The 24,376-nt window shown below is 48.7% G+C and overlaps 1 long non-coding RNA gene across 1 annotated transcript in view; it reads right to left on the minus strand.

Annotated features, from left to right (window-relative positions):
• The window catches only part of LOC141219316 (uncharacterized), a 46,329-nt gene that overhangs the window by 19,723 nt on the left and 2,230 nt on the right, over window positions 1-24,376 (minus strand). Inside the window, exon 2 of the long non-coding RNA XR_012287863.1 lies at window positions 21,167-21,253. This is a non-coding gene — a long non-coding RNA (uncharacterized lncRNA). The remainder of the gene's footprint in view (window positions 1-21,166; window positions 21,254-24,376) is intronic.

Here is a 24,376-nt window from a genome sequence, read left to right on the forward strand (position 1 = left end):
CCTGACATGTGAACGGGGCCTTAGGCCTTAATCAGATGTCAGTGACTTATCGTATATGCAAAAAATGTCTGAAAGTGGTCAGTTTTTATCTTCAGCGTTTCATCAGCTTTTCTTGTATGCAAAATAAATCCATAAATTGAGAAGCTTCTCCTATGGTGACAGTGTTATCACAGACAGCACATGGATGGCAATGCCAGCTGTCAGCGATGTCATGGACCCATAGATCTGACTGGAGAATTTTCATCAACCACTAGGATAAAAAACGGACACTACGCGGTTTTCAAAAAAAAATGACATGTGGACGACTCCACAGATTATATTGTGTATGTGATCTATCCGTAACAAATATGGAGAGGACACAAACATGAAAAACAGACGTCTGAATGAGGCCAAAGATATATGTTTCCACACTGATAAGGGAGCGAGAAATATCTATTTCAGATTTGCCAATGAGTCCATGGCAGAAAATTCCAGTTAACCCCTTTATCACCTCAGGTTTTTCCGTTTTTGCGCTTTCATTTTTTGCTCCCCTTCTTCCCAGAGCCATAACTTTTTTAGTTTTCCGTCAATATGGCCATGTGAGGGCTTGTTTTATTGTGGGATGAGTTATTCTTTTGAACACCACCATTGATTTTACCATATTGTGCACTGGAAAATGGGAAAAATATCCAAGTGCAGTGAAATGGCAAAAAAAGTGCAATTCCACAAAAGGTTTTTTTTTACCATGTTCAGTAAATGCTAACACTGACCGGCCATTATGATTCTCCAGGTCATTACGAGTTCATAGTTACCAAACATGTGGAGCTTCTATTTTATTTAAGTGGTGAAATCAAAATTCAAAGCTTGTAAAAAAAAATAATCATTTTTCCGAGACCCGTAGCGTCTCCATTTTTCGTGATCTAGAGCCGGGTCAGGGGTTATTTTTTGCGCACTGAGCTGACATTTTTATTGATACCGTTTTGGTGTAGATATGATGTTATCATCGCCTGTTATTACATTTTAATGCAATGTTGCGGCGACCAAAACAACTTAATTTTGGAGTTTTGTTTTTTTTCTCGTTATACAGTTTACTGATCGAAGTCATTCTTTTTATATATTGATAGATCGGGCGATTCTAAATGCGGAGATACCAAACGTGGATTTTTGATTGTTTTATTTTGAATGGGGTAAAAGGGGGGTGATTTGAACTTTTAAATATTTTTTTTTTACTTTTTACATGCTTCAATAGTCTCCTTAGCAGACTAGAAGCTGTGATCTTCCGATCGCTTGTGTTACACAAATGGCCGCCTGAGGCAGCAGATGCGCAATTGAGACCTTAGTAGCCGAGATCTCAGGAGACATTTACTTGGTTTGGCTTTCTACTTCTTTATCTAACTGTATTGCCCTCTATATCATCCATTCTGTATGGACTGCTCTGTACTTATATTGGACATTTATGCATTTAGTAGGGCTTAAGGGGATTATTGTGCTTGTTACCCATCAAATCTGTAGATGCGCTCACTAATTAGACTTTGTTTAGGGCAATTTTAAAGTATAATATTGATAACGGTCCTGCACAGTGACAAGATTATGTTACAGGATTCTGGACAAATGTACAGTGCCAGTCATTCAAGGGTTAATTCTTTGGAACACTGAGAGAGACTTTCTAGCCAGTGAAACACCAGTAATGAACCTGTGGTAACTACGGCAACTGTGCTGATGTCATAAACACCTATGATATAAAAGATGATTCCGGAACCACAGGTCATTCAGCCGTATGAAGCGCCGTACTTGATGTGTCTGGAGACCTGGAGCTTCATCACTCCACAACCTTTAAGGGAGGAAGGGGATACGGCCTAGCCAGCCAGATCAACCATACCGCCTAGCCAGCCAGACCAGCCATACCGCCTAGCCAGCCAGATCAGCCATACCGCCTAGCCAGCCAGATCAGCCATATTGCCTAGCCAGCCAGATCAAACTAACCCTAGCGATCAATGGGGTGACAGATGTTGCAGCCAGATCTCCCTCACGTCCGGTACTAGTTGCCTTCACCTTTATGTGTACGGCCTGGAGATGTCGCATTAGACTTCTCCATATGGTGCTCGCACAGGGCACCTACTTTGACCTTCTCCATTACTGTCTGTTTTCTGATGATGTAATGTGTAACTTGTGTGACTATGTGATGTCACTGCTATCATATCTATAGTGGATGTATATTATGTCTCACTGTAAATATGATACAATGTACAAATTCTAGTACAATTTGCTGTTACTTGTTGGCACTATCCTTCTAAGCCCGAGGGATGGGCAAGTCCTCCAGCCATGGTTCCCTAGAGGTTTCCTCCACAGGGGGTTTTCCTCTCCTGAGTGCTGACGGATGATTCTTCGTGAGTCGGAGGTTTGCCATTTTCAGTGTCTTTTTCATAGCAATTGGCTTATTCTAAATTTCAGACACTGAATGAAATAATATGATTTGTAATAAAATTTGGTCTACTTAACATTCACTAAAAGTGTTTTGTGCATTTCTTTCACAATCTTGGGTTGGTGGGATTTTCTTGGGAATCAGGATCCAGCATCTATGATCAAGCCATGAAGAAGGATATGGAGTCAGAGCTTTGTTAACCCTGTGCTTGAAGACAGAATGGAGCAGAAATGAAAAAGTGTTACTGCACAAGTAGCACAAGTTCACAATCTTCCTTGCATTCAGATAATGGAGGTGGCTGCTGCAGAAAAACATACCCACAGCATGATACTGCAACCACCATGTTTCACTGTGGGGATGGTGTTCTTGGGGTGATGAGCTGTTGGTTTGGTGCCAGACATAGCATTTACCTTGGTGGCCAAAAACTTCAATTTTGGTCTCATCTGACCACAGCACATTCCTCCATATATTTTGGGAGTCTCCAACATGTCTTTTGGCAAACTCAAATCGAGCCTTACAATTTTTAAGCAAAAGCTTTTTTTCTGCCCACTGAAAGAGACAACTGTAGAATGGACAAGGGGATCAGAGGATGCCCGCAAGCTCGGACACTGAGTTTTCAGCTCCTGCAGTGTCAGTGTGTGCAGGGCTGAGGATTCAATATAGGCAGTGCTGTCAATCACCATAAGGGGTGGGGCAGAGGATGGAAAGTAAGGGAGGGGTGTAATTGGTTTGTCTGCATAAAAATATAATCTGTACCTAAAGTAGAATTTTTTTTATAGGGGCCAAGATTCCTATACAAATCCATAAATGATTTGAGTATTGGGGGTGACAGACTCCCTTTAAGAAACTGAGACCACCCCATTAACTGGTTGTAGAAAAAACATGAAAGGTGTGAATTAACCAGACAGGTAAAATACAAAAAGGAGATAAACACCAATGGAAATTCTTAGAAAATGTGATCAGTTTATTTTTATTAAGCATAAAACACGTTTTCCTGGAATAGCCCTGTGTTTCCAAATAAATACCAGTAGCGCAGTGAAGGATGGACATGGTGGAACAGGTTTCTATTAAAGTGCTTGAGCATATATTATGGATGCACCAAAATTCTGTAGTATAATAAAGCCTGCATCTTGGAGGGTTTCGTTCATATCTGGAGTAATATTAATAAAAATGTGGAGTTGGTGCATCCCTAGTATACTGCTATATCACTAGTAACACAATGGGACACACACAAAGCACTGTGTGCTGCCACTTAGACAGGGTAGCTGCTCAGCCGTGAGGGGTGCGGATTCGGCACAGATTGTCTATGATGACAGATATGTTGAGCAGTCCTCCACATTTATCTGATCGAAACTAGAGGGCACCACAGCAAACAGTCTTCGCATATCCAGTTCTAGGGGATGCATGCAGCCGCTGATCACCAGGGAATGAAGAGGACCTCCAAAGTCAACAGTGCTGAGTTGCTGCAGAGTGCCCGCCGCTATATGTTGGCCAGATGCCCCCCACTCGGCCCAGTCCCACGCAGATTGTGTTCTCAGGTAGAGCTGAGGATCGCAACAGAAACATTTGTATCTCAATGATATCGCAATACGGTCTTCTATTTAAAAACATTATAAGAAAACTCACATGCAAAAATACTTATTTTATATATATATATTTAATATATATATATATATACACACAGTTGAAACCAGAAGTTTACACACTATATAAAAAAGTAAAGAAAACCTTTAAGCACAATGGATATTGATGCAAATCAAGGTATTTATTCAGACAATAAATTGTTCATGATACAGATGTATGACCAACACTTCAGCCTCAGCCTTTATCAAGGTTTATCTAAAACAATTCAAAAATGGGAAGAACTGTATAAAAAACGAAAATCCATCGTCTCATGATAAATCAAATTACAATCATATCTGAGAAAAAGAGCGGGGGTAACAAATAAGTCGACACTCAGCACATGAAAATATCTCATATAAATGAATACAAAGCGGTGCTTCATTCCAGAGTTAACCACTAAAGAGGAAAAATAAAAAATATACACGATTTAGTTATGGATTGTATCACATATATGCTTCAAGTGTAAAACAGCCTCCTTCAAAAGAGTAAAAAGGGGGGGACATACTATGAGGTCAGACGTATCACAGGTATCAAAAGAGCCAAAGCGTAATGACACCATATGGTGAGCCACAGCGCAATGGCCCTATATATTGCATTACAGCGTAATGGCCCAATATATGCCCTACAGAATATGCCCCTCATCCTTGTATATGCCCCATCCTGGTATATGGAATATGGTCTCCATCTTGGGTGGGTGTATATGCACCTCCATCCATCCATCCATGCATCCTAGCTAGGTGTAAATGCCCCTCCAGCCATGCATCCTGGATAGATGTATATTCTTTTCCATTCATCCATCCATCCATCCTCGGTAGGTGTATATTCCCCTCTATCCATCCATCCATCCATCCTGGGTAGGTGTATATGCCCCTCCATCCATCCATCCTGGGTAGGTGTATATGCCCCTCCATCCATCCATCCTGGGTAGGTGTATATGCCTCTCCATCCATCCATCCTGGGTAGGTGTAGATGCCTCTCCATCCATCAATTCTGGGTAGTTGTAGATACCCCTCCATCCATCAATCCATCCTGGGTAGGTGTATCGGCCCCTCCATCCATCCTGGGTAGGTGTATATGCCCCTCCATCCATCCTGGGTAGGTGTATATGCCCCTCCATCCATCCTTTCTGGGTAGGCGTAGATGCCCCTCCATCCATCCTGGGTAGTTTATTCTAGTATGTGTTTATGCCCCTCCATCCATCCTGGTTAGGTGTAGATGACCCTCCATACATCTATGCTGGGTAGGAGTATATGCCCCTCCATGCATCCATGCAGGGTAGGAGTATATGCCTCTCCATCCATCCTTGGTAGGAGAATATGCCCCTCCATTCATCCAACCTGGGTAGGTGTATATGCCCCTCCTTCCATCCATCCTGGGTAGGTGTATATGCCCCTCCATCCATCCATCCTGGGTAGGTGTATATGCCCCTCCATCCATCCATCCTGGGTAGGTGTATATGCCCCTCCATCCATCCATCCTGGATAGGTGTTTATTCCCCTACATCCATCCTGGGTAGGTGTATACGCCCCCCCCATCCATCCAGGGTAGGTGTATATGCCCCTCCATCCATCCTGGGTAGCTGTAAATGCCCCTCCATCCATCCATCCTGAGTAGGTGTATATGCCCCTCCATCCATCCATCCTGATTAGGTGTATAAGCCTCTCCATCCTTCCATCCTGAGTAGGTGTATATGCCCCTCCATCCATCCATCCTGGGTAGGTGTAAATGCCCCTCCATCCATCCATCCTGGGTAGGTGTATATGCCCCTCCATCCATCCATCCTGGGTAGGTGTATATGCCTCTCCATCCATCCATTCTAGGTAGGTGTAGATGCCCCTCCATTCATCCATTCTGGGTAGGTGTAGATGCCCCTCCATCCATCAATCCATCCTTGGTAGGTGTAAATGCCCCTCCATCCATCCATGATGGATGTGGATACCCCTCTATCCATCCATTATGGGTAGGTGTATATGCCCCTCCATCCATCCATCCATCCTGGGTAGCAGTATTTGCCCCTCCATCCATCCTGGGCAGGTGTATATGCCCCTCCATCCATCCATCCTGGGTAAGTGTATATACCCTTCCATCCATCCATCCTGGGTAGGTGTATATACCCTTCCTTACATCCATCCTGGGTAGGTGTATATCACCCTCCATCCATCCATCCTGGGTAGGTGTATATCCCCCTCCATCCATCCATCCTGGGTAGGTGTATATGCTCCTCCATCCATCCTGGGTAGGTGTATATGCCCCTTCATCCATCCTAGGAAGGTGTATATGCCCCTTCATCCATCCATCCTGGGTAGCTGTATATGCCCCTCCATCCATCCTGGGTAGCTGTATATGCCCCTTCATCCATCCATCCTGGATAGCTGTATATGCCCATCCATCCATCCTGGGTAGGTGTATATATGCCCCTTCATCCATCCATACTGGGTAGACGTAGATGCCCCTCCATCCATCCATCCATCCAGGGTAGTCTATTCTGGTAGATGCATATGCCCCTCCATCCATCCTGGTTAGGTGAAAATGCCCCTCCATCCATCCATCCTGGTAAGGTATAGATGCCCCTCCATCCATCCATCCACCCTGGGTAGGTGTAGATGCCCCTCCATCCATCCATCCTGGGTAGGTGTATATTCCCCTCCATCCATCCATCCTGGGTAGGTGTATATTCCCCTCCATCGATCCTGGGTAGGTGTATATTCCCCTCCATCCATCCATCCTGGGTAGGTGTATATGACCCTCCATCCATCCATTCTGAGTAGGTGTATATGCCCCTCCATCCATCCATCCTGCGTAGGTGTATATACTCTTCCATCCATCCATCCTGGGTAGGTGTATATCCCCCTCCATCCATCCATCCTGGGTAGGTGTATATCCCCCTCCATCCATCCATCCTGGGTAGGTGTACGTGCCCCTCCATCCGTTTATCCTGGGTAGGTGTATGTGCCCCTCCATCCATCCATCCTGGGTAGGTGTACGTGCCCCTCCTTCCATCCATCCAGGGTAGGTGTAGATGCCCATCCATCAATCCATCCTGGGTAGGTGTAGATGCCCATCCATCCATCCATCCTTGGTAGGTGTAGATACCCCTCCATCCATCCTTCCATTCTGGATAGTTGTATATGCCCCTCCCTCCATCCAACCATTCTGGGTAGGTGTATATGCCCCTCCATCTATCCTGGGTAGGTGTATGTGCCCCTCCATCCATCCTGGGTAGGTGTATGTGCCCCTCCATCCATCCTGGGTAGGTGTATGTGCCCCTCCATCCATCCTGGGTAGGTGTATGTGCCCCTCCATCCATCCTGCGTAGATGTATATTCCCCTCCATCCATCCTGGGTAGGTGTATATGCCCCTCCATCCATCCTGGGTAGGTGTATATGCCCCTCCATCCATCCTAGGTAGGTGTATATGCCCCACCATCCATCCTAGGTAGGTGTATCGGCCCCTCCATCCAGCCATCCATCAATCCTGGGTAGGTGTATATGCCCCTTCATCCATTCTGGGTAGGCGTAGATGCCCCTCCATCCATCCATCCATCCTGGGTAGTCTATTCTGGTAGGTGTATATGCCCCTCCATCCATCCTGGTTAGGTGTAGATGCCCCTCCATTAATCCATCCTGGTTAGGTGTAGATGCCCCTCCATCCATCCATCCATCATGGGTAGTCTATTCTGGTAGGTGTATATGCCCCTCCATCCATCCTGGTTAGGTGTAGATGCCCCTCCATCCATCCATCCTGGTTAGGTGTAGATGCCCCTCCATCCATCCATGCTGGGTAGGTTTATATATCCCCCCATCCATCCATCCTTGGTAGATGTATATGCCCCTCCAACAATCCATCCATTCTGAGTAGGCGTATATGCCCCACCATCGATCCATCCATTCTGAGTAGGCGTAGATGCCCATCCATCCATCCTGGGCAGGTGTAGATGCCCCTCCATCCATCCTGGGTAGGTGTATATGCCCCTCCATCCATCCATCCTGGGTAAATGCATATGCCCCTTCATCCATCCATCCATCCTGGGTAGGAGTAAATGCCCCTCTATCCATCCATCCATCCATCCTGGGTAGGTGTAAATGCCCCTCCATCCATCCACCCCTCCTGGGTAGGTGTAAATGCCCCTCCATCCATCCATCCATCCTGGGTAGGTGTAAATGCCCCTCCATCCATCCATGCTGGGTAGGTTTATATGTCCCCCCATCCATCCATCCTTGGTAGATGTATATGCCCCTCCATCAATCCATCCATTCTGAGTAGGCGTATATGCCCCAACATCGATCCGTCCATTCTGAGTAGGCGTAGATGCCCATCCATCCATCCTGGGCAGGTGTAGATGCCCCTCCATCCATCCTGGGTAGGTGTATATGCCCCTCCATCCATCCATCCTGGGTAAATGCATATGCCCCTTCATCCATCCATCCATCCTGGGTAGGAGTAAATGCCCCTCTATCCATCCATCCATCCATCCTGGGTAGGTGTAAATGCCTCTCCATCCATCCATCCCTCCTGGGTAGGTGTAAATGCCACTCCATCCATCCATCCATCCATCCTGGGTAGGTGTAAATGCCCCTCCATCCATCCATCCATCCATCCTGGGTAGGTGTAAATGCCCCTCCATCCATCCATCCTGGGTAGGTGTAAATGTCCCTCCATCCATCCATCCATCCTGGGTAGGTGTAAATGCCCCTCCATCCATCCATCCATCCTGGGTAGGTGTACATGCCTCTAAATCCATCCATCCATCCATGGTAGGTGTAAATGCCCCTCCACCCATCCATCCTGGGTAGGTGTAAATGCCCCTCCATCCATCCATCCTGGGTAGGTGTAAATGCCCCTCCATCCATCCATACAGGGTAGGTGTGAATGCCCCTCCATCCATCCATCCATCCTGGGTAGGTGTATATGCCCCTCCATCCATCCATCCATCCATCCATCCAGGGTAGGTGTAAATGCCCCTCCATCCATCCATCCATCCTGGGTAGGTGTAAATGCTCCTCCATCCATCCATCCCTCCTGGGTAGGAGTAAATGCGCCTCCATCCATCCATCCATCCTGGGTAGGTGTAAATGCCCCTCCATCCATCCATTCCTCCTGGGTAGGTGTAAATGCCCCTCCATCCATCCATCCTGGGTAGGTGTAAATGCCCCTCCATTCATCCATCCATCCATGGTAGGTGTAAATGCCCTCCATCCATCCATCCATCCTGGGTAGGTGTAAATGCCCCTCCATCCATCCATCCTGGGTAGGTGTAAATGCCCCTCCATCCATCCATCCTGGGTAGGTGTATATGCCCCTCCATCCATCCATCCTGGGTAGGTGTATATGCCCCTCCATCCATCCATCCTGGGTAGGTGTACATGCCCCTCCTCCATCCATCTATCCTGGGTAGGTGTATATGCCTCTCCATACATCCATTCTGGGTAGGTGTATATGCCCCTCCATCCATCCTGGATAGGTGTATATGCCCCTCCATCCATCCTGGGTAGGATTATCTGCCCCTCCATCTTTCCTGGGTAGGTGTATATGCCCCTCCATCCATCCATCCTGGGTAGGTGTAAATGCCCCTCCATCCCTCCATCCATCCTGGGTAGGTGTAAATGCCCATCCATCCTGGGTAGGTGTAAATGCCCCTCCATCCATCCATCCTGGGTAGGTGTAAATGCCCCTCCATCCATCCATCCTGGGTATGTGTATATGCCCCTCAATCCATCCTGGTTAGGTGTATATGCCTCTCCATCCATCCAGTCTGGGTAGGTGTATATGCCCCTCCATCCATCCATCCTGGGTAAGTGTATATGCCCCTCCATCCATCCATCCTGAGTAGGTGTATATGTACCTCCATCCATCCTGGTTAGGTGTATATGCCCTTCCATCCATCCCGGTCAGTATATGCCCCCCTCCATCCATCCATCCTGGTGGGTATATCCCCCACTCCATACTGGTGGGTATATGCCCCCCCTCCATCCATACTGGTGGGTATATGCCCCCCCTCCATACTGGCTTGTATATGGTCCCCCTACATCCATCATGGTGGGTATATGCCCCCCCTCCCTCCATCCTGGTGGGTATATGCCCCTCTCCATACTAGTGGGTATATGCCCCCCCCATCCATCCTGGTGGGTATATGCCCTTCCTCCATCCTGGTGGGTATATGTCCCCTCCATCCTGGTGGGTATATGCCTCCTACTCCATCCTGGTGGGTATATGCCCCCCTCCATACTGGTGGGTTTATGCCCCCCCATCCATCCTGGTTGGTATACACCCATCCTCCATCCTGGTGGGTATATGCCCCCTCTATCCTGGTGGGTATATGCCTCCTCCTCCATCCTGGTGGGTTTATGACTCCACCTCCATCCAGGTGGGTATATACCCCCCTCCATACTGGTGGGTATATGCCCCCCCTCCATCCATCCTGGTGGGTATATGCCCTTCCTCCATCCTGGTGGGTATATGCCCCCTCCATCCTGGTGAGTTTATGACTCCTCCTCCATCCTGGTGGGTTTATGCCCCCATATATTAAATGCAAAGGAAAAAAAAATAAAACAATAAACGCTTCTACTCACCTTCCACGTTCCCACGCAGCGCTGTGTCTGTGTTGCCTGAAGATGTCGGCGGTGATAACAGCAGAGAAGCTGAGATCACCGCACGGCGCCGCCGCAGATACTCACTCGGGACGTCCACTCCCAGGCATTTCCTCCCCGGCAGCTCCTGTCATGGCACGCTCTGACTGAGCAGTGCATGCGACGACAGGGGGAATGTACAGCTTACACTGCAGGCTCCACAAAGATGGCTGCAATCTCCTCCCACGGCTGCGACCTGAACAGCCAAGGGGGCGTGCCCAGGTCACAGCTAGAGGCAGGAGGAGCGGCCTCTAATGTTAGAGATAGGGTCGGTGACAGACTACTGTCTCTTATGGCCAGGGCTGCCGTAAATGAGGTGTGTAAGAGCGCTTCTTACACCCCCCAAATAAAAATGGCAGCCCCTAGTGGCCAATGTAAAAATAAATAACTAAAAAACTAATAAAGTGGGACATTTAATTTTGTATTAAAAATAATTGATTACATAATTATTAATACAAAACATAAAATGGTGGCCCCTTCCCTGTAAGAATAGCACATGGCTCTTTTCACGTCTGGTTATTTCTCTAACAGGTAGAATATGCTCCGTTATAGACCGGGGACAGGTTTACAGCTCTATTTTTTGTGGACGATTGATCTGTAAATCAGAACTGAGACCGGTCCGATTTTCATCCGATTTGTAGATAAAGATCATCTATTGAAGTCAATGAGTCTGTCAGAAAAATGGCCAGAACCAACCATGTTGCCTGTACTGCTTGTTTTCCAGTGTCTATAGGCCGGGCAAGCGAGGCGAGGAAACCTTTAGCTTTTTACTTTACATATAAAAAAATATGCCCCACTGAGGAGAAAAACTGCCACACTGACCAAAATCAGATGAAAATGAGAAAAAAACACTGATTAAAACCTGACATGTGAACGGGGCCTTAGGCCTTAATCAGATGTCAGTGACTTATCGTATATGCAAAAAATGTCTGAAAGTGGTCAGTTTTTATCTTCAGCGTTTCATCAGCTTTTCTTGTATGCAAAATAAATCCATTAATTGAGAAGCTTCTCCTCTGGTAACAGTGTTATCACAGACAGCACATGGATGGCAATGCCAGCTGTCAGCGATGTCATGGACCCATAGATCTGACTGGAGAATTTTCATCAACCACTAGGATAAAAAACGGACACTACGCGGATTCAACAAAAAAATGACATGTGGACGACTCCACAGATTATATTGTGTATGTGATCTATCCGTAACAAATATGGAGAGGACACAAACATGAAAAACAGACGTCTGAATGAGGCCAAAGATATATGTTTCCACCCTGATAAGGGAGCGAGAAATATCTATTTCAGATTTGCCAATGAGTCCATGACAGAAAATTCCAGTTAACCCCTTTATCACCTCAGGTTTTTCCGTTTTTGCGCTTTCATTTTTTGCTCCCCTTCTTCCCAGAGCCATAACTTCTTTATTTTTCCGTCAATATGGCCATGTGAGGGCTTGTTTTATTGTGGGATGAGTTATTCTTTTGAACACCGCCATTGATTTTACCATATTGTGTACTGGAAAATGGGAAAAATATCCAAGTGCAGTGAAATGGCAAAAAAAGTGCAATTCCACAAAAGGTTTTTTTTTACCATGTTCAGTAAATGCTAACACTGACCTGCCATTATGATTCTCCAGGTCATTACGAGTTCGTAGTTACCAAACATGTGGAGCTTCTATTTTATTTAAGTGGTGAAATCAAAATTTAAAGCTTGTAAAAAAAAATAATCATTTTTCCGAGACCCGTAGCGTCTCCATTTTTCGTGATCTAGAGCCGGGTCAGGGGTTATTTTTTGCGCACTGAGCTGACATTTTTATTGATAGCGTTTTGGTGTAGATATGATGTTATCATCGCCTGTTATTACATTTTAATGCAATGTTGCGGCGACCAAAACAACTTAATTTTGGAGTTTTGTTTTTTTTCTCGTTATACGGTTTACTGATCGAAGTCATTCTTTTTATATATTGATAGATCGGGCGATTCTAAATGCAGCGATACCAAACGTGTATTTTTGATTGTTTTATTTTGAATGGGGTAAAAGGGGGGTGATTTGAACTTTTAAATATTTTTTTTTACTTTTTACATGCTTCAATAGTCTCCTTAGCAGACTAGAAGCTGTGATCTTCCGATCGCTTGTGTTACACAAATGGCCGCCTGAGGCAGCAGATGCGCAATTGAGACCTCAGTAGCCGAGATCTCAGGAGACATTTACTTGGTTTGGCTTTCTACTTCTTTATCTAACTGTATTGCCCTCTATATCGTCCATTCTGTATGGACTGCTCTGTACTCATATTGGACATTTATGCATTTAGTAGGGTTTAAGGGGATTATTGTGCTTGTTATCCATCAAATCTGTAGATGCGCTCACTAATTATACTTTGTTTAGGGCAATTTTAAAGTATAATATTGATAACGGTCCTGCATAGTGACAAGATTTTGTTGCAGGATTCTGGACAAATGTACAATGCCAGTCATTCAAGGGTTAATTCTTTGGAACACTGAGAGAGACTTTCTAGCCAGTGAAGCACCAGTAATGAACACCTGTGGTAACTACGGCAACTGTGCTGATGTCATAAACACATACATCTATGATATAAAAGATGATTCCGGAACCACAGGTCATTCAGCCGTATGAAGCGCCGTACTTGATGTGTCTGGAGACCTGGAGCTTCATCACTCCACAACCTGTAAGGGAGGAAGGGGATACGGCCTAGCCAGCCAGATCAGCCATACCGCCTAGCCAGCCAGATCAGCCATACCGCCTAGCCAGCCAGATCAGCCATACCGCCTAGCCAGCCAGATCAAACTAACCCTAGCGATCAATGGGGTGACAGATGTTGCAGCCAGATCTCCCTCACGTCCGGTACTAGTTGCCTTCACCTTTATGTGTACGGCCTGGAGATGTCGCATTAGACTTCTCCATATGGTGCTCGCACAGGGCACCTACTTTGACCTTCTCCATTACTGTCTGTTTTCTGATGATGTAATGTGTAACTTGTGTGACTATGTGATGTCACTGCTATCATATCTATAGTGGATGTATATTATGTCTCACTGTAAATATGATACAATGTACAAATTCTAGTACAATTTGCTGTTACTTGTTGGCACTATCCTTCTAAGCCCGAGGGATGGGCAAGTCCTCCAGCCATGGTTCCCTAGAGGTTTCCTCCACAGGGGGTTTTCCTCTCCTGAGTGCTGACGGATGATTCTTCGTGAGTCGGAGGTTTGCCATTTTCAGTGTCTTTTTCATAGCAATTGGCTGATTCTAAATTTCAGACACTGAATGAAATAATATGATTTGTAATAAAATTTGGTCTATTTAACATTCACTAAAAGTGTTTTGTGCATTTCTTTCACAATCTTGGGTTGGTGGGATTTTCTTGGGAATCAGGATCCAGCATCTATGATCAAGCCATGAAGCCGGATATGGAGTCAGAGCATTGTTAACCCTGTGCTTGAAGACAGAATGGAGCAGAAATGACAAAGTGTTACTGCACAAGTAGCACAAGTTCACAATCTTCCTTGCATTCAGATAATGGAGGTGGCTGCTGCAGAAAAACATACCCACAGCATGATACTGCAACCACCATGTTTCACTGTGGGGATGGTGTTCTTGGGGTGATGAGCTGTTGGTTTGGTGCCAGACATAGCATTTACCTTGGTGGCCAAAAAGTTCAATTTTGGTCTCATCTGACCACAGCACATTCCTCCATATATTTTGGGAGTCTCCCACATGTCTTTTGGCAAACTCAAATCGAGACTTACAATTTTTAAGTAAAAGCTTTTTTCTGCCCACTGAACGAGACAACTGTAGACTGGACAAGGGGATCAGAGGATGCCCGCAAGCTCGGACACTGAGTTTTCAGCTCCTGCAGTGTCAGTGTGTGCAGGGCTGAGGATTCAATATAGGCAGTGCTGTCAATCATCGTAAGGGGAGGGGCAGAGGATGATAATTAAGCGTGGGGTGTAAATGCTGTTTTTGCATAAAAATATCTGTACCTAAAGTATATTTTTTTTATAGGGGCCAAGATTCCTATACAAATCCATAAATGATTTGAGTATTGGGGTGACAGACTCCCTTTAAGAAACTGAGACCACCCCATTAACTGGTTGTAGAAAAAACATGAAAAGTGTGAATTAACCAGACAGGTAAATTACAAAAAAGGAGATAAATACCAATGGAAATTCTTTGAAAATGTGATCAGTTTATTTCTATTAAGCATAAAACACGCTTTCCTGGAATAGCCCTGTGTTTCCAAATAAATACCAGTAGCGCAGTGAAGGATGGACATGGTAGAACAGGTTTCTGTTAAAGTGCTTGAGCATATATTATGGATGCACCAAAATTCTGTAGTATAATAAAGCCTGCATCTTGGAGGGTTTCGTCCATATCTGGAGTAATATTAATAAAAATGTGGAGTTGGTGCATCCCTAGTATACTGCTATATCACTAGTAACACAATGGGACACACACAAAGCACTGTGTGCTGCCAACTAGACAGGGTAGCTGCTCAGCAGTGAGGGGTGCGGATTCGGCACAGATTGTCTATGATGACAGATATGTTGAGCTGTCCTCCACATTTATCTGATCGAAACTAGGGGGCTCCACAGCAAACAATCTTAGCATATCCAGTTCTAGGGGATGCATGCAGCCGCTGACCACCAGGGAATGAAGAGGACCTCCAAAGTCAACAGTGCTGAGTTGCTGCAGAGTGCCCGCCGCTATATGTTGGCCAGATGCCCCCCACTCGGCCCAGTCCCACGCAGATTGTGTTCTCAGGTAGAGCTGAGGATCGCAACAGAAACATTTATATTTCAATGATATCGCAATACGGTCTTCTATTTAAAATCATTATAAGAAAACTCACATGAAAAAATACTTATTTTATATATATATATAAACCTTTAGGCACAATGGATATTGATGCAAATCAAGGTATTTATTCAGACAATAAATTGTTCATGATACAGATGTATGACCAACACTTCGGCCTCAGCCTTTATCAAGGTTTATCTAAAACAATACAAAAATGGGAAGAACTGTATAAAAAACGAAAATCCATTGTCTCATGATAAATCAAATTACAATCATATCTGAGAAAAAGAGGGGGGGTAACAAATAAGCCGACACTTAGCACATGAAAATATCTCATATAAATGAATACAAAGCGGTGCTTCATTCCAGAGTTAACCACTAAAGAGGAAAAATAAAAAATATACACGATTTAGTTATGGATTGTAACACATATATGCTTCAAGTGTAAAACAGCCTCCTTCAAAAGAGTAAAAAGGGGGGGACATACTATGAGGTCAGACGTATCACAGGTATCAAAAGAGCCAAAGCGTAATGGCCCAATATACGCCCTACAGTATATGCCCCTCATCCTTCTATATGCCCCATCCTGGTATATGGAATATGCCCCTCCATCCATCCTGGGTAGGTGTATATGCCCCTCCATCCATCAATCCTGGGTAGGTGTATATGCCCCTCCATCCATCAATCCTGGGTAGGTGTATATGCCCCTCCATCCATCCATCCTGGGTAGGTGTATATGCCCCTCCATCCATCCATCCTGGGTAGGTGTATATGCCCCTCCATCCATCCATCCTGGGTAGGTGTATATGCCACTCCATCCATCCATCCTGGGTAGGTGAATATACCTCTCCATCCATCAATCCTGGGTAGGTGTATATGGCCCTCCATCCATCCATCCTGGATTGGTGTATATACCCTTCCATCCTTCCTGAGTAGGTGTAAATGCCCCTGCATCCATCCATCCATCCTGGGTAGCAGTATATGTCCCTCCCTCCATCTATCCATCCTGGGTAGGTGTATATGCCCCTCCATCCATCCATCCTGGGTAGGTGAATATGCCTCTCCATCCATCAATCCTGGGTAGGTGTATATGCCTCTCCATCCATCAATTCTGGGTAGTTGTAGATGCTCCTCCATCCATCAATCCATCCTGGGTAGGTGTTTCGGCACCTCCATCCATCCTGGGTAGGTGTATTTGCCAGTCCATCCATCCTGGGTAGGTGTATATGCCCCTCCATCCATCCATCCTGGGTAGCAGTATAGGTCCCTTCCTCCATCCATCCTGGGTAGGTGTATATGCCCCTCCATCCATCCTGGGTAGGAGTATATGCCTCTCCATCCATCCAACCTGGGTAGGTGTATATGCCTCTCCATCCATTCATCCTGGGTAGGTGTATATGCCTCTCCATCCATCAATTCTGGGTAGTTGTAGATGCCCCTCCATCCATCAATCCATCCTGGGTAGGTGTATCCGCCCATCCATCCATCATGGGTAGGTGTATATGCCCCTCCATCCATCCATTCTGGGTAGGCATAGATGACCCTCCATCCATCCATTCTGGGTAGGCGTAGATGACCCTCCATCCATCCATCCTGGGTAGTCTATTCTAGTATGTGTTTATGCCCCTCCATCCATCCTGGGTAGCAGTATATGTCCCTTCCTCCATCCATGCTGGGTAGGAGTATATGCCCCTCCATCCATCCTTGGTAGGAGAATATGCCCCTCCATCCATCCATTCTGGGTAGGTGTATATACCCCTCCATCTATCCATCCTGGGTAGGTGTATATGCCCCTCCATCCATCCATCCTGGGTATGTGTATATGCGCCTCCATCCATCCATCCTGGGTAGGTGTATATGCCCCTCCATCCATCCATCCTGGGTAGGTGTATATGCCCCTCCATCCATCCATCCTGGGTAGGTGTATATGCCCCTCCATCCATCCATCCTGGGTAGGTCTATTTGCGCCTCCATCCATCCATCCTGGGTAGGTGTATATGCCCCTCCATCCATCCTGGGAAGGTGTATATGCCCCTCCATCCATCCATCCTGGGTAGGTGAATATGCCTTTCCATCCATCAATCCTGGGTAGGTGAATATGCCTCTCCATCCATCAATCCTGGGTAGGTGTATATGCACCTCCATCCATCCACCCTGGGTAGGTGTAGATGCCCCTCCATCCATCCATCCTGGGTCTGTGTATATTCCCCTCCATCCATCCATCCTGCGTAGGTGTATATTCCCCTCCAACCATCCTGGGTAGGTGTATATTCCCCTCCATCCATCCATCCTGGGTAGGCGTATATGCCCCTCCATCCATCCCTCCTGGGTAGGCGTATATGCCCCTCCATCCATCCCTCCTGGGTAGGTGTATATGCATCTCCATCCATCCATCCTGGGTAGGTGTATATGCCCCTCCATCCATCCATCCTAGGTAGGTGTAGATGCCCCTCCATCCATAAATCCATCCTGGGTAGGTTTATCGGCCCCTCCATCTATCCTGGGTAGGTGTATATGCCCCTCCATCCATCCTGGGTAGGTGTATATGCCCCTCCATCCATCCTGGGTAGGTGTATATGTCCCTCCATCCATCCTGGGTAGGTGTATATGCCCCTCCATCCATCCATCCTGGGTAGGTGTATATGCCCCTCCATCCATCCATCCTGGGTAGGTGTATATGCCCCTCCATCCATCCATCCTGGGTAGGTGTATATGCCCCTCCATCCATCCATCCTGGGTAGGTGTATATGCCCTTCCATCCATCCATCTTGGGTAGGTGTATATGCCCCTCCATCCATCTATCCTGGGTAGGTGTATATGCCCCTCCATCCATCCATCCTGGGAAGGTGTATATGCCCTTCCATCCATCCTGGGTAGGTGTATATGCCCTCTATTCTGGTGAGTATATGCCACCTCTCCATCCTGGTGGGTATATGCCACCTCTCCATCCTGGTGGGTATATGCCACCTCTCCATCCTGGTGGGTATATGCCTCCCCTCCATCCATCCATCCTGGTGGGTATATGCCCCCCTCTATCCATCCTGGTGGGTATATGCCCCCCTCCATCCATCCTGGTGGGTATATGCCCCCCCTCCATCCATCCTGGTGGGTATATGCCCCCCTCCATCCATCCTGGTGGGTATATGCCCCCCTCCATCCATCCTGGTGGGTATATGCCCCCCTCCATCCATCCTGATGGGTATATGCCCCCCTCCATCCTTGTCGGTATATGCCCCACCTTCATCCTTGTGGATGTATGCCCCCCCCTCCATCCTTGTGGGTGTATGCCCCCCCCCTCCATCCTGGTGGATATATGCCCCCTTCATCCATCCAGGTGGGTAAATGCTCCCCTTCATTGGTGGGTATATGCACACTCCCTACATCCTGGTGGGTATATGCCCCCCCCCCTCCGCCCTGGTGGGTATATGCCTCCATATATTCAATGCAAAGGGAAAAAACAAACAAAACAATAAACGCTTCTACTCACCTTCCACGTTCCCACGCAGCGCTGTGTCTGTGGTGCCTGAGGATGTCGGCAGTGATAACAGCAGAGAAGCTGAGATCACCGCACGGCGCCGCTGCAGATACTCACTCGGGGCCTCCACTCCCAGGCATTTCCTCCCCGGCAGCTCCCGTCATGGCACGCTCTGACTGAGCAGTGCGTGCGACGACAGGGGGAATGTACAGCTTACACTGCAGGCTCCACAAAGATGGCTGCAATCTCCTCCCACGGCTGCGACCTGAACAGCCAAGGGGGCGTGCCCAGGTCACAGCTAGAGGCAGGAGGAGCGGCCTCTAATGTTAGAGATAGGGTCGGTGACAGACTACTGTCTCTTATGGCCAGGGCTGCCGTAAATGAGGTGTGTAAGAGCGCTTCTTACACACCCCCCAAATAAAAATGGCAGCCCCCAGTGGCCAATGTAAAAATAAATAAATAAAAAACTAATAAAGTGGGACATTTAATTTTGTATTAAAAATAATTGATTACATAATTATTAATACAAAACATAAAATGGTGGCCCCTTCCCTGTAAGAATAGCACATGGCTCTTTTCACGTCTGGTTATTTGTCTAACAGGTAGAATATGCTCCGTTATAGACCGGGGACAGGTTTACAGCTCTATTTTTTGTGGACGATTGATCTGCAAATCAGAACTGAGACCGGTCCGATTTCCATCCGATTTGTAGATAAAGATCATCTATTGAAGTCAATGAGTCTGTCAGAAAAATGGCCAGAACCAACCATGTTGCCTGTACTGCTTGTTTTCCAGGGTCTATAGGCCGGGCAAGCGAGGCTAGGAAACCTTTAGCTTTTTACTTTACATATAAAAAAATATGCCCCACTGAGGAGAAAAACTGACACAGTGACCAAAATCAGATGAAAATGAGAAAAAAACACTGATTAAAACCTGACATGTGAACGGGGCCTTAGGCCTTAATCAGATGTCAGCAGGGTCGGACTGGGGTGTCTGGGGCCCACAGGGGACAGTGACTCTAGGGGCCACCTACAGCAATATGCAGATCTCTTTTCTCTGCTCTCCCTGTTATAGTGGAGCAGTGACCGGCGGCTCCTCACATCTACTGTGCACAGACTAGAACAGGGATGGACAATTTCTGGAGTTTGCATGAAAGAGCTTCTTTGGTTAAAACAAGTGATCACAGATTCATGGGCTGCACAGGATAGGTGATCACTTATTGATTGGAAACTGCACCGATTGGAAGAATGGGGAAGTTTCATCCCTGACAGGACACTTATCCCCATTTTACAATGCAGCGACAGGTGGGACGTCTGACCACAGCCTCATTCGTTCTCTTGGGGGCTTCCAAAAAAGAGCAGCGCTCGCAGCCTCTGAGGGAATGAATGGATCAGTGGTCGAGTCGCACATGAGCTCCAGTCTAATGGGGAGAAAAGCTCCACATTCTGCCGATCGGTGCAGGTCCCAGTAGTCAGACCCCCACCAATCAATAAGTTATCACTGATCCTGTGGAGAGGTGATTACTTGTTTTCACCGGAGAACCCCTGTAAGTGCATCTCTGACGCTCTGCTCCAAGTATTTCATCTCTAAGGCCACAGCCCCACTATCAGTATTCAGTCAGGATTATTCTCAGGAGTGGGAGCCAAAACCAGGTGAGGAACAATCAGAGAAAAGGGAGAATAGAAACAAGTCACCAATTGTGGATTTATCACCCACTCCTGCTTTTGCCTCTCACTACTGAGAAAAAATACTGACCAAATACTGATAGTGAAGCCGTGGCCTCATGGAAAAAAATCTTTTCCTAGTTAATCTCAGCGAGAACAAATAACCGCCATACACAACATAATCCACTATAACAACACCAATAATACCACATACAAAAGGGACAAATATCACCACACCATGACCAGACCACATATTACCACCACATAGTGACCAAATAATACAATACTGATCAGGAATACAAACCACAATACTAACAACACTGTCACTATACATATGAGCTCTGTATATAGTGTCAGTGTACAGGTAATACAGTGATCACCAGTGACATTATACACAGGAGCTCTGTATATAGTGTCAGTGTACAGGTAATACAGTGATCACCGGTGACATTATACACAGGAGCTCTGTATATAGTGTACAGGTAATACAGTTATCACGAGTGACATACACAGGAGCTCAGTATATACTATATAGTGTAAGTGTACAGTAATACACTGACTCACCAGTGATGTCTCTAGGTGAAGTTCTTCATCTTCGCTTTTCTTCATCTGGCACAGTCCGCCATCACTTCTTCCAGCCAGGAATCATCTCTGCAGAAAATAACACACAGTTATCAATAACTGATCTCTTTTAGAGCACATTCCCACTTTTCCCCAGGATTCTACACTACACCAGTTGAAGAAATAAAGCGACATAGTGGCGCCCTGCACAGTAACAGGACCCCCCTTTCGTCCCCTCTTATGGAAAACAGTTTCCTAAAAAGTAAATTATATTACAGAAGTAATAATGTCCCTAATTGGACTCTAAAGTAATAATGTTCCCCATTCGCCATCATAAACTAATAAAGTTCCTCAATCTGGCCCCTAAACAGTAATAAAGTCCCTTGTCCAGCGTGGCCACCCATCTATCCAACCTGACCGCCCCCCCCCCCCATATATCCATTCTGGTCTCCATGTGTCCAGCCTGCCCCTCCCATATAACCATCCGGGCCTCCATGTGTCCAGCCCGCCCCCCTTCATATATCCATCCTGTCCCCCTCATATATGCATCCCACCCCGCCCCATATATCTATCCAGGTCCCCATGTGTCCAGCTTGCCGCCCTTCACCTCCATGTGTCCATCCAGGTCCCCAACTTGGCCACCTTCACCTCCATGTGTCCGATCATGCGTCCAGCCAGCCCCCCCCTTCAGCCCCGTGCCTCCATCCATAAGTCTCCCCATGCGTCCAGCCAGCCCCCCCTTCAGCCCCATGCCTCAATCCATGTCTCCCCATGCGTCCAGCCAGCCCCCCCTTCAGCCCCCTGCCTCCATCCATATGTCACCCCATGCGTCCACCCAGCCCCCCCTTCAGCCCCATGTCCCCATCCATATGTCACCATGGGTCCAGCCAGCCCCCCCCCCTTCAGCCCCATGTCCCCATGGGTCCATCCAGCCCCCCTTTTCGCCCCATGTCCCCATGGGTCCAGCCAGCCCCCCTTTCCGCCCCATGTCACCCTCCATGTCCCCATGGGTCCAGCCAGCCCCCCCATCAGCCCCATCCATGTCCCCATGGGTCCAGCCAGCCCCTCCTTCAGCCCCATGTCCCCATGGGTCCAGCCAGCCCCCCCATTCAGCCCCATGTCCCCATGGGTCCACCCAGCCCCCCCCTTCAGCCCCATGTCCCCATGGGTCCATCCAGCCCGCCCTTCAGCCCCATGGGTCCATCCAGCCCCATGTCCCCATGGGTCCATCCAGCCCCATGGGTCCATCCAGCCCCATGGGTCCATCCAGCCCCATGTCCCCATGGGTCCATCCAGCCCCATGTCCCCATGGGTCCATCCAGCCCCATGTCCCCATGGGTCCATCCAGCCCCATGTCCCCATGGGTCCATCCAGCCCCATGTCCCCATCCAGCCCCATGTCCCCATGGGTCCATCCAGCCCCCCCTTCAGCCCCATGTCCCCATCCAGCCCCCCCTTCAGCCCCATGTCCCCATCCAGCCCCCCCTTCAGCCCCATGTCCCCATCGATGGGTCCATCCAGCCCCCCCCATTCAGCCCCGTGTCCCCCATCCATGTCCCCGTGGGTCCATCCAGCCCCCCCCATTCAGCCCCGTGTCCCCCATCCATGTCCCCGTGGGTCCATCCAGCCCCCCCCATTCAGCCCCGTGTCCCCCATCCATGTCCCCGTGGGTCCATCCAGCCCCCCCCATTCAGCCCCGTGTCCCCCATCCATGTCCCCGTGGGTCCATCCAGCCCCCCCCATTCAGCCCCGTGTCCCCCATCCATGTCCCCGTGGGTCCATCCAGCCCCCCCCATTCAGCCCCGTGTCCCCCATCCATGTCCCCGTGGGTCCATCCAGCCCCCCCCATTCAGCCCCGTGTCCCCCATCCATGTCCCCGTGGGTCCATCCAGCCCCCCCCATTCAGCCCCGTGTCCCCCATCCATGTCCCCGTGGGTCCATCCAGCCCCCCCCCATTCAGCCCCGTGTCCCCCATCCATGTCCCCGTGGGTCCATCCAGCCCCCCCCATTCAGCCCCGTGTCCCCCATCCATGTCCCCGTGGGTCCATCCAGCCCCCCCCATTCAGCCCCGTGTCCCCCATCCATGTCCCCGTGGGTCCATCCAGCCCCCCCCATTCAGCCCCGTGTCCCCCATCCATGTCCCCGTGGGTCCATCCAGCCCCCCCATTCAGCCCCGTGTCCCCATGGGTCCATCCAGCCCCCCCATTCAGCCCCATGTCCCCATGGGTCCATCCAGCCCCCCCATTCAGCCCCATGTCCCCATCCATGTCCCCATGTCCCCATCCAGCCCCCCCATTCAGCCCCATGTCCCCATCCAGCCCCCCCATTCAGCCCCATGTCCCCATCCAGCCCCCCCATTCAGCCCCATGTCCCCATCCAGCCCCCCCATTCAGCCCCATGTCCCCATCCAGCCCCCCCATTCAGCCCCATGTCCCCATCCAGCCCCCCCATTCAGCCCCATGTCCCCATCCAGCCCCCCCATTCAGCCCCATGTCCCCATCCAGCCCCATGTCCCCATCCAGCCCCCCCATTCAGCCCCATGTCCCCATCCAGCCCCCCCATTCAGCCCCATGTCCCCATCCAGCCCCCCCATTCAGCCCCATGTCCCCATGGGTCCATCCAGCCCCATGTCCCCATGGGTCCATCCAGCCCCATGTCCCCATGGGTCCATCCAGCCCCATGTCCCCATGGGTCCATCCAGCCCCCCCATTCAGCCCCATGTCCCCATGGGTCCATCCAGCCCCCCCATTCAGCCCCATGGGTCCATCCAGCCCCCCCATTCAGCCCCATGGGTCCATCCAGCCCCCCCATTCAGCCCCATGGGTCCATCCAGCCCCCCCATTCAGCCCCATGGGTCCATCCAGCCCCCCCATTCAGCCCCATGGGTCCATCCAGCCCCCCCATTCAGCCCCATGTCCCCATGGGTCCATCCAGCCCCCCCATTCAGCCCCATGTCCCCATGGGTCCATCCAGCCCCCCCATTCAGCCCCATGTCCCCATGGGTCCATCCAGCCCCCCCATTCAGCCCCATGTCCCCATGGGTCCATCCAGCCCCCCCATTCAGCCCCATGTCCCCATGGGTCCATCCAGCCCCCCCATTCAGCCCCATGTCCCCATGGGTCCATCCAGCCCCCCCATTCAGCCCCATGTCCCCATGGGTCCATCCAGCCCCCCCATTCAGCCCCATGTCCCCATGGGTCCATCCAGCCCCCCC

Source organism: Phyllobates terribilis, unplaced genomic scaffold (genome assembly GCF_046119375.1).
Source record: "Phyllobates terribilis strain yellow unplaced genomic scaffold, ASM4611937v1 Scaffold_263__1_contigs__length_2631358, whole genome shotgun sequence".
Classification (NCBI taxonomy): Eukaryota; Metazoa; Chordata; class Amphibia; order Anura; family Dendrobatidae; genus Phyllobates; species Phyllobates terribilis.